Source organism: Chelonia mydas, chromosome 9 (genome assembly GCF_015237465.2).
Source record: "Chelonia mydas isolate rCheMyd1 chromosome 9, rCheMyd1.pri.v2, whole genome shotgun sequence".
Classification (NCBI taxonomy): domain Eukaryota; kingdom Metazoa; phylum Chordata; order Testudines; family Cheloniidae; genus Chelonia; species Chelonia mydas.
The window spans coordinates 20,308,577-20,324,721 of record NC_057855.1 but is presented as its reverse complement, the minus strand read 5'-3'; positions in this window follow the sequence as shown (position 1 = coordinate 20,324,721).

Sequence of the window (16,145 nt, the reverse complement as noted above, 5' to 3'; positions counted from 1 at the left end):
AAGTCAATGGACTACTAGAGAGAACAATAAGTCTTTGAAGATGCTAGTCTCCCACCTTCCTGAGAAGCTTTCCTGAGATGCTACAAACAGCCTCTGATTCATGGCTGCTTTGACATTACAGGATCATGTGAGCAAGTCACCTGGAACTGGACTCTGTTATAGAATGCCAGTATTTTTCTCCTGGAGAGTGGGGACCACACTGGAAAATGAAGTATTCCCACCATATGTAAAACCTATTTAAGGCAGAGGAGTGACATACAGAATGATCGTTCTTCACTGAATCCCCACCCAAGATGACTGCTGTGAACATCTAAGAAACAAAGGGGAGTGAGGGGAGAAGAGCTGAGCCCAGGCTGGAAGGGTGTCTGGCCTGTGAAAGAAATAACCTAGGGTTTTAAGCTGCAAGCAAGAGCAGCTTGCCTTCAAGAACCACTACAATCTCTCTAAAACAACATTTAGGGTGAGAAATTACAACTTGTAACCAGTTTCTTTAGTATCTTAAACTTAGTTTGCATGTTTGTTTGTTTTTTTTCATTTGATAGGTACTCTGGTTTAATCTGTTTGCTAACCCATGTAATCACTTAAAATCTCTTTTGTAGTTAATAAACTTTTTTTTCTCTCTAAAATGAATTTGTGGCATTCATAGCTGGGGGAGCGGGGCAGAAGCTGTGCGTATCTTCCTCCACATTGAGGGAGGGGGCAAACTTCATGACCTTACACTACATAGTTCTCTGAGCAGTGCAAGACTGTACAATTTTGGGTTAAAAAGAGTACTTGTGGCACCTTAGAGACTAACAAATTTATTTGAGCATAAGCTTTCGTGAGCTACAGCGAAAGCTTATGCTCAAATAAATTTGTTAGTCTCTAAGGTGCCACAAGTACTCCTTTTCTTTTAACCCAAAATTGTACAGACTAACACGGCTGCTACTCTGAAACCTGTCATTATGCAAGGCACTTAATTTTGGGTTTACGCTCTAGAGGGGGTGTGCACTGGAGTGCTGGGAAATTCCCTAGCTGAAGCCTTCCCATGCAGTGCTGATTTTAGTGTCTATCTTTCTGAACCTAACTATGCCAATCTGATTTCCTTCATTTGGTTTTGTGTAAAGTGCAAAGACACAACAAGCGTGTGTGTAAATATTTGCAGGATTAGGCACTTAGACTGTGTCCCAAGGCACAGATGCCCAAACAAAACTCTCATGACTGCAGCACACAACATTGACATGTCTGAATAAGAGCCAATTTTGCCTTTGTTAGACTGGTCCTTGGAGCTTTAAACTTTTGTAAGCAGAGACATTTTAAAGGTATTTTTATAGGACATTTTTTTTTTTTAAATCAATCCTTTCCTTGCTACTGCTTAATTTAAAAGGTGTTTTCCTCTTTTGGAGATTGATTCTTTTACCTCCAACAGAGCAAAATCACTTTTCATAATTCAAAGAAAGATGCTTTAAGAATTTAATGTGATGGTATAAGAAAATGCTGGCCAAGGATATTCATGTATTAATCCTGTCTTTGGAGAAACTTTATAGAAAGAAACTAAGAAACTCTTCCACGTTTCTTGAGGAATTGCTCATAATACTGGAAAAGTAAAAAGCATCTCAGGTGGATTACTTGCATAGAAAGCATCTAATCTAAACAGCAAAACTGAAATGCTTCAAAAAGAACTGTAGTGAGATTTTTGTATAAAATGCCTTTCAGATTTATTGTTAATAATTATGGAAGTGGTACCTAAAGAGCTAAAAATATTGTGCAATTACTCTGCCTTTACAGAATTAATAGGCGAAAGCCTAGAAGCTACTGGAAGGAAGAGGAATTCAGTCTAAAAAATAGAATCTCTAAGAAAATACTATGAATAGTGATAGATGTTTGTAAAAGAAAACGGTGTGTGTTAATAGTTCTCTTCTAATCCATTGCAATTAGCTCCTCTCTCTCTTAACAGCTAAGTAAACCATTCCCATTTTGTTTCACTGGAGATAATTTCAGTAATGATTGTAATTTGCCTTGTAACATCATATAGGTAGATATTAATTTACTCAAATGAACTAAGAAAGGGAAGAAGAATCATCACAAATTATCCAGGTAAGAAATCCATGCAGGGTTTAATTTCTAGTCTGTTTAGTGGAACTTCATTAGCGATATGTCCTCTTAAAGTCTGAGCTACAACACTCACTAGACCCCAATTCTACAAACCCTTAAACGTGCTTAACTCTGCTATTGTTAGTAGTCTCATTGAAATGCTAGTCACTGTAGTAAAGTTAAGCATGCCCATATTTGCAGGTTTGGGACCATATACTGTATAGGGTCCTGGGGCAGGAAAATGTCCTTATTTCAGAAAGCACTTATGCACATACTTGAAACCAGTGGGATTTATTACTTTTTCAATAATCCTTCAGATTTTTAGAAGGGGGAAAAGCTCCAGACAAATGCTACTGTTGCCCTTCACTTCAGCAAATAATACTGTTAGTGTCTGTCTTAATATTAATGAAATTATGAGAGTTTAGTTATAATGTAAACATAACGATCTTCCTGGATACCAATGTAGATGGTAGACCTTGGTAAAATGTTTCTTCTCAAAGGCACTTACTGATTTATTTATTTTATTATAAAATAGAAATATAATTTCTGCTGGCAAAGAAAAAACAATGTTAGTATCAATGGAAATATAAATATATATTGAGTCTGATGTTGAGTTGACTTGGAGGTACATTATTAAAATATTCGAAAGGTTCTTACTCAAGAAATCTTAGTGAAGTGTCTCTAATCTGAGTAGTTGAGCATGTCCACAAAATAGTGGATCAAGGTGAACTGTCCAACATAATTTAGTTGGATTTTGGAAAAAGCCTTTGTAATATTTCCTCACAACAGGCTATCTTATAGCTCTTGAGGTAAAGTGCTGTCCATGGTTGCCATAGATTGGAGACTGGCTGAGACACAAAATACAACAAGTAGGAACAAGTGGACAATTTTCAACAAAATATTGACAGTGGTATGCCCCAAAGATCTGTATACATTCTAGTGTTGTGTAGTACATTTATCCATGATCTGGAAAAGGGGGTGAGCAGTCTAGTGGCAAAAATTGTAGATCTAAATCTATTAGTCAAGACTAGGGAATATTGTGAAGACCTTCAGAGGAACCTAAAGAGAAACTTAGGTGAATGGGGAACACGCAGGCATATGAAATTCAAGGCTGACCAATGCACAACATTGCATTTGCATTGGGCAAGATGTCACTGAAACTGAGTGTAACAACCATCCTTCGTTCCTGATAAATTAAGAAACAATAGGGGACTCAAACTACATCACCAGCCAAAACAAAGGCACAGGTGAGTCTGCTAAAGAATTAAAACCATTTTAAATTGGGTAGAGTAGTTTCATTGTTTGGAGGTTTGTGCGTCTGTGTGAAAGAGATAAGGGGAGAAACACCAGAGAAGCAGAAAGAAGGCAGTGAGGGAGTCCAGACATAGCCTGAAGAAGCACTGAGAGTGTGGCCAGGAGAAAAGCCTTCAAGGGGCGCTTTTGGGGCTGAGTGCTGGCTGAAAGGGGCTTTGAACTATCAGTAAATAACCTGTTTCCTGTTTGATTCCTTCTGTGTTCAGGGAAACAGGACTTTGTACTTTATTTGTAAATAAACAGGACTGTATCAAAGATATCTGACTTCACCATCACTTTCTCCTCCTAGTGGAAACAAGCTGCAGGAACCCCAACTTTGGCCAGCTTCTCAGCTCAAAAGGGATGGAAAATGCATTTAGGAAAGAATATGTTGAACTATTCATACATACTAGTGGGTGATTGTAAATTAACTTTTAAAGATCTGGACATAATTGTGGGCAGCTGTAGACTATCTCTGCTCAATGTGCAGAAGTCTTCAAAATAGCAAACAATCTTCGTATGTATAAGACTTAAACTATAATAAGAAACTGGAAATATAATGCTATTTACATCAAGGGTAAGTTGTCAGTTGGAATATTATGTTTGGTTCTGGTCACCTGATCTGAAAAAGAGGATATAGGAGAAATACAAGTACTTTGGAGACAAGCACCAAAAATAATTAGAATAATGAGAGGACTTCATGTGAGGCGATACTGAAAAATTTGGAACAGGATACCATAGAGGAGAGACAAGTTAGAGATATATATCAAAATAATGAAGGGTATAGAGGAGGGAAATTGAGTGCTGATATTCGCCCTCCTAATAATAAAAACAAGGAAACTTTCAATGAAACTGAAAAGCAGAATATCAAAAAACTAACAAATGAATTTGCTTTCTTAGAGCACAATTAAACTATGGAATGTATCCCCACTAGATAGCAATGGGGACAAAACCTTAATAGAATTTCCAAGAGGATGGTCTAGACATTTATACATCTAATAAATCCACAGAAGAGCTAGCTGGAAAATTTAATTTTAGTTCTGCCAACATTTTTGAGTTTTGAGAAATATATTTTTTGTGCTAAATTGAGCTGAAATGCTCAAAGCTCAAACTTTTTTAGAACTGAAATACTAAAATATTTTGTTCCGAGAATTAAATATACTCCTGACTGCCTGGTAGCAGAGCTAAGGAATATAGAAGCCTTCCCAGCTACTTATTGAAACTGACATGTTTTTTTTGTCAATTTCCTGGGTAGCTGCAAAAATGAACAGACTCTTGTCAAGTTAACAAGAGTTTGATCCATTTTGCTGCTTCTGTTCAGTGGTGGGCAGCAGTAAAACTGGCAATCACATCAATATCAGCCCACAACTTCCAGCAGCTTGGACTTCCAGGATCCCTGTCTCCAAAGCAACTAGCCGTTCAGGCTCCTAGGAACACAGGGAGCCTGGAAAGCACAGCTTCCTTGATAGTTTGGAGCCCTGGTAGTTTTGGATCCCAAGCTCCAGGGCTCTTGGCTCAGCAGGCTGATGAGTTAGGTGGCTGAGCTGGCAGAAAACCAGGCACGTTTCTGATGACAACCTGCCGGCGGTCTATTGGAACTTTGTTGAAATCAAACTGTTTCCATAAAACTTCTCAATTTGAGTGAATGGGCAAATTCCAATAAAACAATGTTTTGTTGGAATTTTTCTGACTGGCTCAAATCCACATTAAAAGGAAAAAATCCTTTGTTCATTTCAGAGAGATACGCAATCATGCTTCTGTTCACATACCAACCACTAACTAATGAGGATTAGGAGAAAACTTCCTCTCCATCATACTTGTCCATGGCAGGTGTCTTGCAGACATATCTGATAATGACCACTGTTAGAGACAGACAGGATGGAATGGACACTGGTCTGCTCCAGAATGGCTATTCCTCTGTTCTCTGAAGTTCTTCTTCAGTCAGGACTGTAGGTTTAGATTATATTTTGGTTGTGCATGATCAAAATGACCAACTAATCTGTGTATTTTATAATAGCAACAATGCCCTTACTGTGTACAAAGATGAACAAATGTTTGCCTTCCCATATGCATTAAAGACTGACCCCAGACTATCTAGGGAGAATATTCTCTCAAATTAGAATGGGGTATCTGGGACTTGGATTTTAGACACTGTAAGGACTTATTTCCATTAGTGTATTACCAGCGAAGTGCTGAAGGGGGCTCTTAGGGGTTGCTGTTAAGTATGCTATCAGATTAAAGAGGACTGGGACAATTGAGATTTTCATGTCTCTGAATATGAATAAATCCCACTGCTAACTCCTCTCTGCCTGAGATGACTTCTCCCTGGGGCTCATAAATATACTTCAGAAGAACAAGGTTTTTTTCCTTTTGGAAAGAACAGACTGCACTCCACAGGGTCCTCACCCACAGTCCCTGCTTCACATTACACAAGATGAGCACTGTGAGATACAATAGGCACATGCCAACATTTTCAAACATGGCTGTCTAAAGGTCTAAATTGATATTGAAGCACCTAAATTACTGGGTCCAAATTTTCAGGATTACCGAGCAGTAGCCTCTCCAGTTGCTATACATGACATGTGGGCATATGGCTTTAGAAATCTACAAATCCATCCAGTTTGGAGGTGGACTTTTACATTTCCTTCCACATTGGTGGTGGGGGGGGACTTGTTCTCCGAACAAGCTACTGTGGGGAATCTCTGTGAGGGAGAACTCAGCTCATAGAAATGGGATGAAAACAAATACACAAGAATGAAAGTAAAAAAATCAGCCTTGTGATAGGAGAATAATACAGCAAGACTTCAGTCGCTTAAAGGCTAGGAAAGATAGCAAAAAGTTTGTTAATTCGATGTCCTTACAGTAAATAATGGCAAGTTTGTTTGGGGAGGGCGGGGACCATATTGGCTAAATCTGTTTTCAGTATACAAAATAAAGTCAAGAGTGTGACATATTTATATACAAATGGTGAGAACTGGGAATAAAATAACTAGAAGACAAGTTTGTGTGTTTCCTAAAACATGACCTAATGGAACCAATAGTATGAGTTCAGAAGAGACAACTGCTGCAGCCTGCAGAAAAAGAAGTTGTAGATCCTAATTCTTCTTTCCAGTGAAATCCAATGGGGAATTTTGCAGTATGATGCGTTTCAGGAATGTGTACATATACGGTGTCTGTTTCGCTCACCAAATTCCTAAGGTCTGGGCCTGATATTACTGCCAACAAAAGATTTTTAAAAGGCGCATACAGACTATTCAATGTTGTGGTAAGACACAAAATGTGAAATCCTTGCCCCATTGAACACAAGATTACCATTAACTTCACTAGGGCCAGGATTTCATTCAAAGTGTTTATCAGGACTTTTTTGTCTGGGTGGGCTGCATGTCTAAACTAAGTCATTCATGAAAAGTCAGCCATCCCAAATCGATGCCAATGAAACTGTTATATTTTTCCTATAGAGGTATCTGATACCTGAATTGTATTCACTTTAAGGACTGTATGCTAACATATATAATGTCTGTTTCTGACTTTTGTGTGTGTATATTCACACACATTGACAAATATACATAAACATGGGAAATTGCCCCTCAGTGTGTAATATATTAAGATTGGAGTAATACTTGATTTTCACCCGCTTATTAAGCGTACACTGCTTCAGTATTTCCAATTGGATTGTCACAGCTTTGTCAATAGAGTTGAAACTTGGGTGAAAAATTCCCAGGTGGAAAGGTTGAAGTGCAAGTTTGCTGTCTTTATATAAACCCTTTAGAGGTTTTCTTCTAATCAAAGGCATTGGTTTTGGCCTCTTAATAAATAAACACAAGATTACATCCAAAACTTTAACAGTTGCTAAAGAGGGGAAAAAAATAAATAAAAGGAAGTGCAAATACTTCATTAAAATTTTGATCAGCTAGTTTGACCATCCTGAGGGATAAATAAATTTGCAGAAGTTGTGGACAGCTATTTAAGTCTGAAGCCTGAACAGCTCCATTGGGAAATACGCTTAAAATATAATAGTCACGTTAGTGGGTTTTTTTTTTTTTTAAGCAGACAGCCACAGCACAGCATTTAAAGCCCAGGAGATAGCCAACCTTCCCCATTTGAAAAAAATGTAGGTCCGCTCAAGTTCTCAAATTTTGAGATGGTTTTTAAATTCATTGTTTATATTTCATATCCTTGTAAGACTTTACCCCCCGAGTATACAAATTATGAAAATAGAATCTGATTTCATATGTATCACAATAGTGGTATTTATAGTTCTGTACTTTAATCTCTGGTAGAAGGTGGCTTCCTAGTGCAGCATCAGTAATGCCTGATCCAGCCATGCTCATGTGAGCAATCGCTACTTATGTGACTTAGTCCCAGTGATAGTATTTGAACTACTCATCTGAGTAAGCATTACTTGGATGCGTAAAGCCTTATAAGAGTGGGCCCAAATTTCACAAACACATAGTAACTTGTGGCAAAATTAATGTCTATGGGATTTAGGAACCCAAGTCCCATTTTCAAAAGTGTCTTTAGCACCTAGGATCAAAATCTTATTGAATAGGATTTAGGTTCCTCCCATCCAGATTTAGAGATATTTAGAAACCTGAAGAGGGGTCTAATGGGATTGGGCACCTGGATTTCAGTATGAGTTAGGCTCTAGGCACTTTTGAAAATCCCATTAGGTGCTTAAATATGCAGATTGATACCTAAATATCTTCAAAAATCTGGTCCTAATTCTCTTTTGAAAATGGGACTTGGCTTCCTCAGTTAAAAGTTAAGAATGTTATCCTTAATGTATAACATTTGTTTTCATTATTGGAGGTAAGATGCTAGATGTAATTCATTAACTGTGTCCTACTTTATATATACAGCTCATAATTAGTGCTAACCAATGGCCAAACCAAAGTCCTCCTTTTAAGGATGGAGGATGGCAGCCCATGATGCCCTACTATTGGTGTGGTTACAGACCCTTGCCCATCTCATTCAACTACTGTAGTGCCAGGCCTATGGCATAGGGTTCTGGTAACACAGTAATCCAAGGCCACATTTAAATAATGAATTCAACTGAGAAAATTCTGCGGTGTTAGTGGACAGCTCACAAACGGAAAAAGAGGTGAAATTCATCTAATAATTATTTGCTGCAAACCATTTGCCTGGCTCTGTTTGGTATACAGTTCATTCTAGCAGGCTAAACTAGCATCCTGGGAATATGCATTTACATTTCAACATAGACCCTGTGGTGCAGAAAGCTGACAGATGCTCAACTGTCTATCTGTGGCAGCCACTTCAGAATGTTTCAACTGAGTGATGCATTTTACACTCTCTCCCACTCAAAGACTAAGCTTCACTTCTGCTGTCCCCAGTCCCTGCTGGTTTGAAATGCCAAGCCCAAAATCTGGAGCTGTGGACTACTTTGGGTCTCCAAAGTGCCAGTGGAATGGTATATAGCATGTTAGTTGTGCATTTGTTGACTGGTAAATAAATAAAATGATTTGAAATTTTACTCCGTTTTCTGTCTAATGGTTTCCCATCAATAAATGTCTGTTCCAGCAGGAATCCTCAAAGAATTATATCCCTATTATTTTCAGTCATTTACCGTCCTCACTTCATTTTTTTTGTCACAAGAATGAGAACTTTAATCCTTCATAAGTGTATACAAAATGGCAGGATGCTCTAGTACTTCAACCTTTACAGTGTTCTGTAATTGGATTAACTGGCAATTGTTCTTTTCTTATGCAACCCCAGCAGCCTGCAAAGAAATGAAATGGCTAGTCAATGAAAATACAGACTATTTAAAAGGTTAGAGTAGATATGCAGGCTGTGGAATTCCCTCCCCCCCCATAACCACTAAACCAGATATTCAGATTCTCCTCATCAAGACTAAAACTCCCACTAAAGCACATTAGGAACCGCACAAATCAATTCTCATGGTTGAGTGTAACAAGATAGGGAAAGAGTGAGATCCTCCTTTCTTTGGCACTTTATATTTCAGGTGCATGTATGCTGCTAATTGAAATTCGTCTCTTGAGCTTCAGCTAAAGTCCTTACAAATAGCAGGTGGGATCATGTAACACTGTGACCAAAGTTGTGTAAACTTCACAACTGAATAACCGCTTTGGAAAGTAGATTGAATTTCTGCAACTAAAAATAAAATTAAAACTCACACTTTTCAGTAGGCAATATTATCAGATAATCAATTTGTAAGTACAGTAATTTCTGGCAGTGGTTAAAATTGATTGAAACAGGAAGGGGTACTCTCACTGCAGAAGCCAAAGGGAGCTGGAAGGGGAAGTGCTGCTTATCCAAGCTAGGGAAAGTAGGGGGAACTTCCTTCTGCTTTTAGCAGGGAGAGGGAGATGCATGCAGGCATGCTGGAACAATTTTTATACTGGGGTGCTGAAAACAGAAATTATGTATTTGATTATCACTACTTCAAGCCAGAGAGGAGCTGCCATGCTCCCAGCACCCCTAGTTCCAACAACCTGCATGCACACCAGCTTTCTGGTAACTTCGGGAGGCCTGCTCCTCTCTCTGCTTATATTAGTCGAACCAAAGGGATCTTCCCCTGCTTTGTGTATCACACTAGGGTGTAGGTGAGAGCTAGGTGTTTGGACTCCTAGAGGGGAGGTAGCAGTTCATGTGATCAGAGGCAGAAATGTAGGTGCTTAAAGAACTTTTACTTGCAAACTTAGGTGCTCAGTGAACTTAGGCACTAGGGTTAGGCAGGCAAGCAGGGGATTTGTGGATCACAGTGGCACCTAAGTATCTTAGTGGCTCTGTACCTAACCTTCAAAGGTATCATAGAATATCAGGGTTGGAAGGGACCTCAGGAGGTCATCTAGTCCAACCCCTGTTCAAAGCAGGACCAATCCCCAACTAAATCATCCCAGCCAGGGCTTTGTCAAGCCCGACTTTAAAAATATCTAAGGAAGGAGATTCCACCACCTCCCTAGGTAACACATTCCAGTGTTTCACCACCCTCCTAGTGAAAAAGTTTTTCCTAATATCCAACCTAAACCTCCCCCACTGCAACTTGAGACCATTACTCCCTGTTCTGTCATCAGCTACCACTGAGAACAGTCTAGATCCATCCTCTTTGGAACCCCCTTTCAGGTAGTTGAAAGCAACTATCAAATCCCCCCTCATTCTTCTCTTCTGCAGACTAAACAATCCCAGTTCCCTCAGCCTCTCCTCATAAGTCATGTGTTCCAGTCCCCTAATCATTTTTGTTGCCCTCTGCTGGACTCTTTCCAATTTTTCCACATCCTTCTTGTAGTGTGGGGCCTAAAACTGGACACACTACTCCAGATGAGGCCTCACCAATGTCGAATAGAGGGGAACGATCACGTCCCTCAATCTGCTGACAATGCCCCTACATATACATCCCAAAATGCTATTGGCCTTCTTGGCAACAAGGGCATACTGTTGATTCATATCCAGCTTCTCGTCCACTGTAACCCCTAGGTCCTTTTCTGCAGAACTGCTGCCTAGCCATTTGGTCCCTAGTCTGTAGCGGTGCATGGGATTCTTCCGTCCTAAGTTCAGGACTCTGCACTTGTCCTTGTTGAACCTCATCAGATTTCTTTTGGGCCAATCCTCTAATTTGTCTAGGGACCTCTGTATCCTATCCCTACCCTCCAGCGTATCTACCTCTCCTCCTAGTTTAGTGTCATCTGCAAACTTGCTGAGAGTGCAGTCCATACCATCCTCCAGATCATTTATGAAGATATTGAACAAAACCGGCCCGAGGACCGACCCTTGGGGCACTCCACTTGATACCGGCTGCCAGCTAGACATGGAGCCATTGATCGCTACCCGTTGAGCCCGACAATCTAGCCAACTTTCTATCCACCTTATAGTCCATTCATCCAGCCCATACTTCTTTAACTTGCTGGCAAGAATACTGTGGGAGACTGTGTCAAAAGCTTTGCTAAAGTCAAGGAACAACACGTCCACCACTTTCCCCTCATCCACTGAGCCAGTTATCTCATCATAGAAGGCAATTAGATTAGTCAGGCATGACTTGCCCTTGGTGAATCCATGCTGACTGTTCCTGATCACTTTCCTCTCCTCTAAGTGCTTCAGAATTGATTCCTTGAGGACCTGCTCCATGATTTTTCCAGGGACTGAGGTGAGGCTGACTGGCCTGTAGTTCCCAGGATCCTCCTCCTTCCCTTTTTTTAAAGATAGGCACTACATTAGCCTTTTTCCAGTCGTCCGGGACCTCCCCCGATCGCCATGAGTTTTCAGAGATAATGGCCAATGGCTCTGCAATCACATCCGCCAACTCCTTTAGCACTCTTGGTTGCAGCGCATCCGGCCCCAAGGACTTGTGCTCGTCCAGCTTTTCTAAATAGTCCCGAACCACTTCTTTCTCCACAGAGGGCTGGTCACCTCCTCCCCCTGCTGTGCTGCCCAGTGCAGTAGTGTGGGAGCTGACAAGGTAGGCAAGGTGGAAAGCGGCAGGGCTATGGCTAATTCTCCCTTGTGCACTGGCTAGTATTCAGAATAAGGTAGATGGAGCGGAGCATTCTCTTCATGGGTGGGTAGCAGTCATGCTCTTCTTGTACTGAATGAATGCATTGTGTATGTTTCCCTTGCAGGGGTCACATAGCTCCTCCTGGAGCTCCCTATATTCACTACTGAATTAAAGATCCCTTGATGGTACAGTAGATACATGTGCACACATGTTTTAACATGCTACCTAATGCTATCCTTTAATATTCAAATCCACTAGGGCTATCAAGCAATCAAAAAAATTAATCGCACTTAATCACACTGTTAATATTTTTGGATGTTTTCTACATTTTCAAATATATTGATTTCAATTACAACATAGAATACAAAGTGTACAGTGCTCACTTTATATTTATTTTTTATTACAAGTATTTGCATTGTCAAAAAAACAAATAAATTGTATTTTTCAATTTACCCAATAGAAGTACTATAGTGCAGTCTCTTTCTCATGAAAGTTGAACTTACAAGTGTACAATTATGTAAAAAAACAAAACAAAACAAAAAAACCTGTATTCAAAAACAAAACAATGTAAAATTTTAGAGCCCGCAAGTCCACTCAGTTCTACTTCTTGTTCAGCCAATGGCTCAGACAAACAAGTTTGTTTACATTTGCAGGCGATAATGCTGTCCTTTTCTTGTTTACAAGGTCACCTCAAAGTGAGAACAGGCGTTCTCATGGCACTGTTGTAGCCATCCCCCCAACTCCCTACTTGATACTGGAGGAGTTGAACTGGACTGTGGGTTCCACCAGAGGGGAAGGTCTCTGGCCTGTTCCTCGATCCACTAGGTGGATCAGCAGAGTCTGCGGGGATTGTTCTTCTTCCTTTCCCCATGCTGGCCAGTGATGAGGCTAACTGAGTGAACGGCAGATTTGAGCCACGAAAGTGGCCAAACAGAGGGCTGCCGTGAACCTCTAAGGTGAAAAAATCTGCCAATAAGCACAAGACCCACCAAGGCAGAAGAGAACTTTGTCACACTATCTTTAGAAATCTCAGATTGGTACCTTCTTTGCGTTTTGTGAAATCTGCAGTGAAAGTGTTCTTAAAATGAACAACGTGCTGGGTCATCATCCAAGATTGCTATAACATGAAATATATGGCAGAATGTGGGTAAAACAGAGCAGGGGACATTCAATTGTCCCCCAGGGAGTTCAGTCACAAATTTAATTAAGACATTATTTTTTTTAACAAGCATCATCAGCAGGGAATCATGTCCTTTGGAATGGCGGCCGAAGCATGAAGGGGCATATGAATGGGGGTATTCGTAAATACCTTGCAATGCCAGCTACAAAAGTGCCATGCAAGTGCCTGTTCTCACTTTCTGGTGATGTAAATAAGAAGAGGTCAGCATTATTTCCTGTGAATGTAAATAAACTTGTTTGTCTTAGCAATTGGCTGAACAAGAAATAGGACTGTGTGGACTTGTAGGCTCTAAAGTTTTACATTGTTTTGTTTTTGAGTGCAGCTATGTAACAAAAATCTACATTTGTAAGTTGCACTTTCATGACAAAGAGATTGCACTACAGTACTTGTATGAGGTGAATTGAAAAATATTATTTATTTTTATCATTACATCTTCTCTCCACAGTTCCAGTGTAGGCAGCAAAGTCTGGAAATACTTCCATGCTGGCCCAAGTTCAGTAGGTCCTAATCACCCACATACAACTGGGCATCAGCCAAAACCCAGAATACCTCATCTACTGAATCTTTGGTGGAAATATGATAGACTTGCCATATCTTATCTAATCCACATAGAAGACAGATAAAAATTGTTATGTGACATATTTGGGCCCAATAAATCAGCGCTTCACTCCAGTTCTATATATTTGGATTTTTAAAAGAACTTTTAATGCATGTTTTGTTTTGTTTTGAGACCTATATGGTCTCTTAGTTTATCCTTGGTCCTCCCTCAGAAATGTGTAATTATTTGAAAACATAACTTCCTCTTAATGAAGTATTTTCCACCTAGGAGTTGATTGTCCTCTGAGATGCATTATTCACATTGCTGTTGATAGAATGAAATGTTTATATTTCTCATCAGGCTTGGGATGGATGTGTGACTCTTATATTGTCCTTAAATTCATTGTTTTAAATCACCGTAGGTGTTTCTCTTGACTCCTTGTTGTTAGATGTTCTCAGAAAAAATGTGAAATGACAATAAGCTTTCACATTAAGGAGTTTCAGTGTTTGTTCTATTATTAACAAGGACATGTTTTCAGTAATTTAACTAAAAATAGATATATTTTGGGTCTTGGAACCCACCAGAAAAAAGTAGCAGCACCCCCATTTGAATACTTTGTCTTTGTGTGATTGAGTTGTTTTGAAGAAACAGATTATCATTATGTAAAGATGTTACACTTTCAAATTCTGGAATGAGTTCCTGACACTTGGCACATTTGCTGTCATGAAGACCTTATATTATGGTAACACAACCCTTTTAAAAGAACTTTATGCACCAAGCTATCCCAAGGGTGACATTTTATCAGAACTTACGCCAAGAATTCTCCTCTGTGCAGGCTGTCAAATGCTTATTAAGTGATTAAAATTCAGTACTATGTCTGGTCAAGGGTAAGTTGGCCTCTACCCTTCATTTAATTATGGTGAGGCTATATTCTGAAATTTCCAGAAGGTTTTATATGACTGACTAATGTCTGGTGCAGTGTTCCTCTCTCAGGTCCTACTTAAGAATGAATGGAAGTTTGTTTGAGATCACTTCCCTGCCCCCCGCCCCCCCCCCCAGCCATTCAACTTGTTGCAGAAAAATTAATTAAGGTCTGAATAAAAAGCAATGAGCAAAATTACTGTCAAAGTTTATTTCATAATTTATAAACATGATGTTGGACTTTTAGTAAGAAGTCCCCTGAAAATCTATGAAAAAGATAAAAATGTTGACAATAAAGATCACAAAAATGTCCTATTCAAATAAAAATTAAAGGTTATGATATATGCTAAATTATTATATTGAAATATAAAGATGAAGAATTGCTGATTGTAAAAATAAGTTTTGTTAGTTATACTTTAATAGTTCATAATTATGGATAGTCAATGAGTGTGGATGGGATAATACTTTATGCTGAGGCCATGTCCTACCTTTTGCATGGCATAATGAGTTATCTTGTCAATTTTTCTCTTACATAGACTGATTTTGTTGCTTTCTTTATTGCTGACAGAACAAATATGATGTTTTGATACTGTGTTGAAAAAAATTAAATAAAAGAAAGTTAATTAGTATAATGAATATACAAACATAATGCTAAATGTCCCAATACTGGGAAAAACAGGAGCAAGATAGTATAAAATTAAAATGATAAAGGGTAAACAGAAAAAGTTATGAAAATTCAAGCTTGTGCATGTGTATTGTACAGGTTACATAAAACAATTTCTTAACTCTGATTAAAAAAATGCTAATAAATATGTAATGTGAAAATGTATAAGAAGCCATGTGAACTAAGCCCAAATTGGGGAAATACTGACCCAGAAACTGAAGGAGCAAGATGAAAGGATCAGTCCAGGGATCAGAGACTGGAATGACCATCATGATAATGGAGGAGGGCTTCCTGGTATACGAGAACTCAGTAACTTGGGCAGATGCCCGTCCTGTCTTATCTGTGCATTGTCTGAAATAAACATATATCCCAAAACTTTAAGTAACAATAATTCTATCTAAAGATTTATAAATAAAGGTACAAATTAATTAAGCCTAAATTGGGTGGACTTGTAACTCATTTCCCCACTTACATTCTGAACAGCATTTCTTCCTTCCTCTTTGCCTACAATTTTCTGTCTATAATTGCCTCGGTTTACCACTAAGCTTTCTATACCCTGTCAGTTCTCCTAGATCAGTGATACTCAGATTGATGCTCACGTGTAACAAAGTGGCTCTTTAATACGCCTCCTGACATTATTTGCTGCACATGATTTTAAAACACTATGATTTAATTATTAACCAATCTAAGTTATTAATCACTCAGGATGCTTTTAACAAATCGTAGTTGATAAATAATAGTACTTGGTCAGTCATTTTGCTGAGAGAATAATATATATTATTAATATAACTAAATATTTCCACTCTCATACTGTTTAAATATGAATATATAATACTGTAGTAAATGAAACAATGAATTCACACTACTATGGCTCTTTTGAGTAATGCTGATTGCTAATTTGTCTCCTGAACAGCTAAGCTCTGAGTATCACTGTGTTAGATGATACTTGCACTTAACTTCTCTCTAATCAGATGCTGTAACTTCTCTGGTCATGTTGAGATAATATATT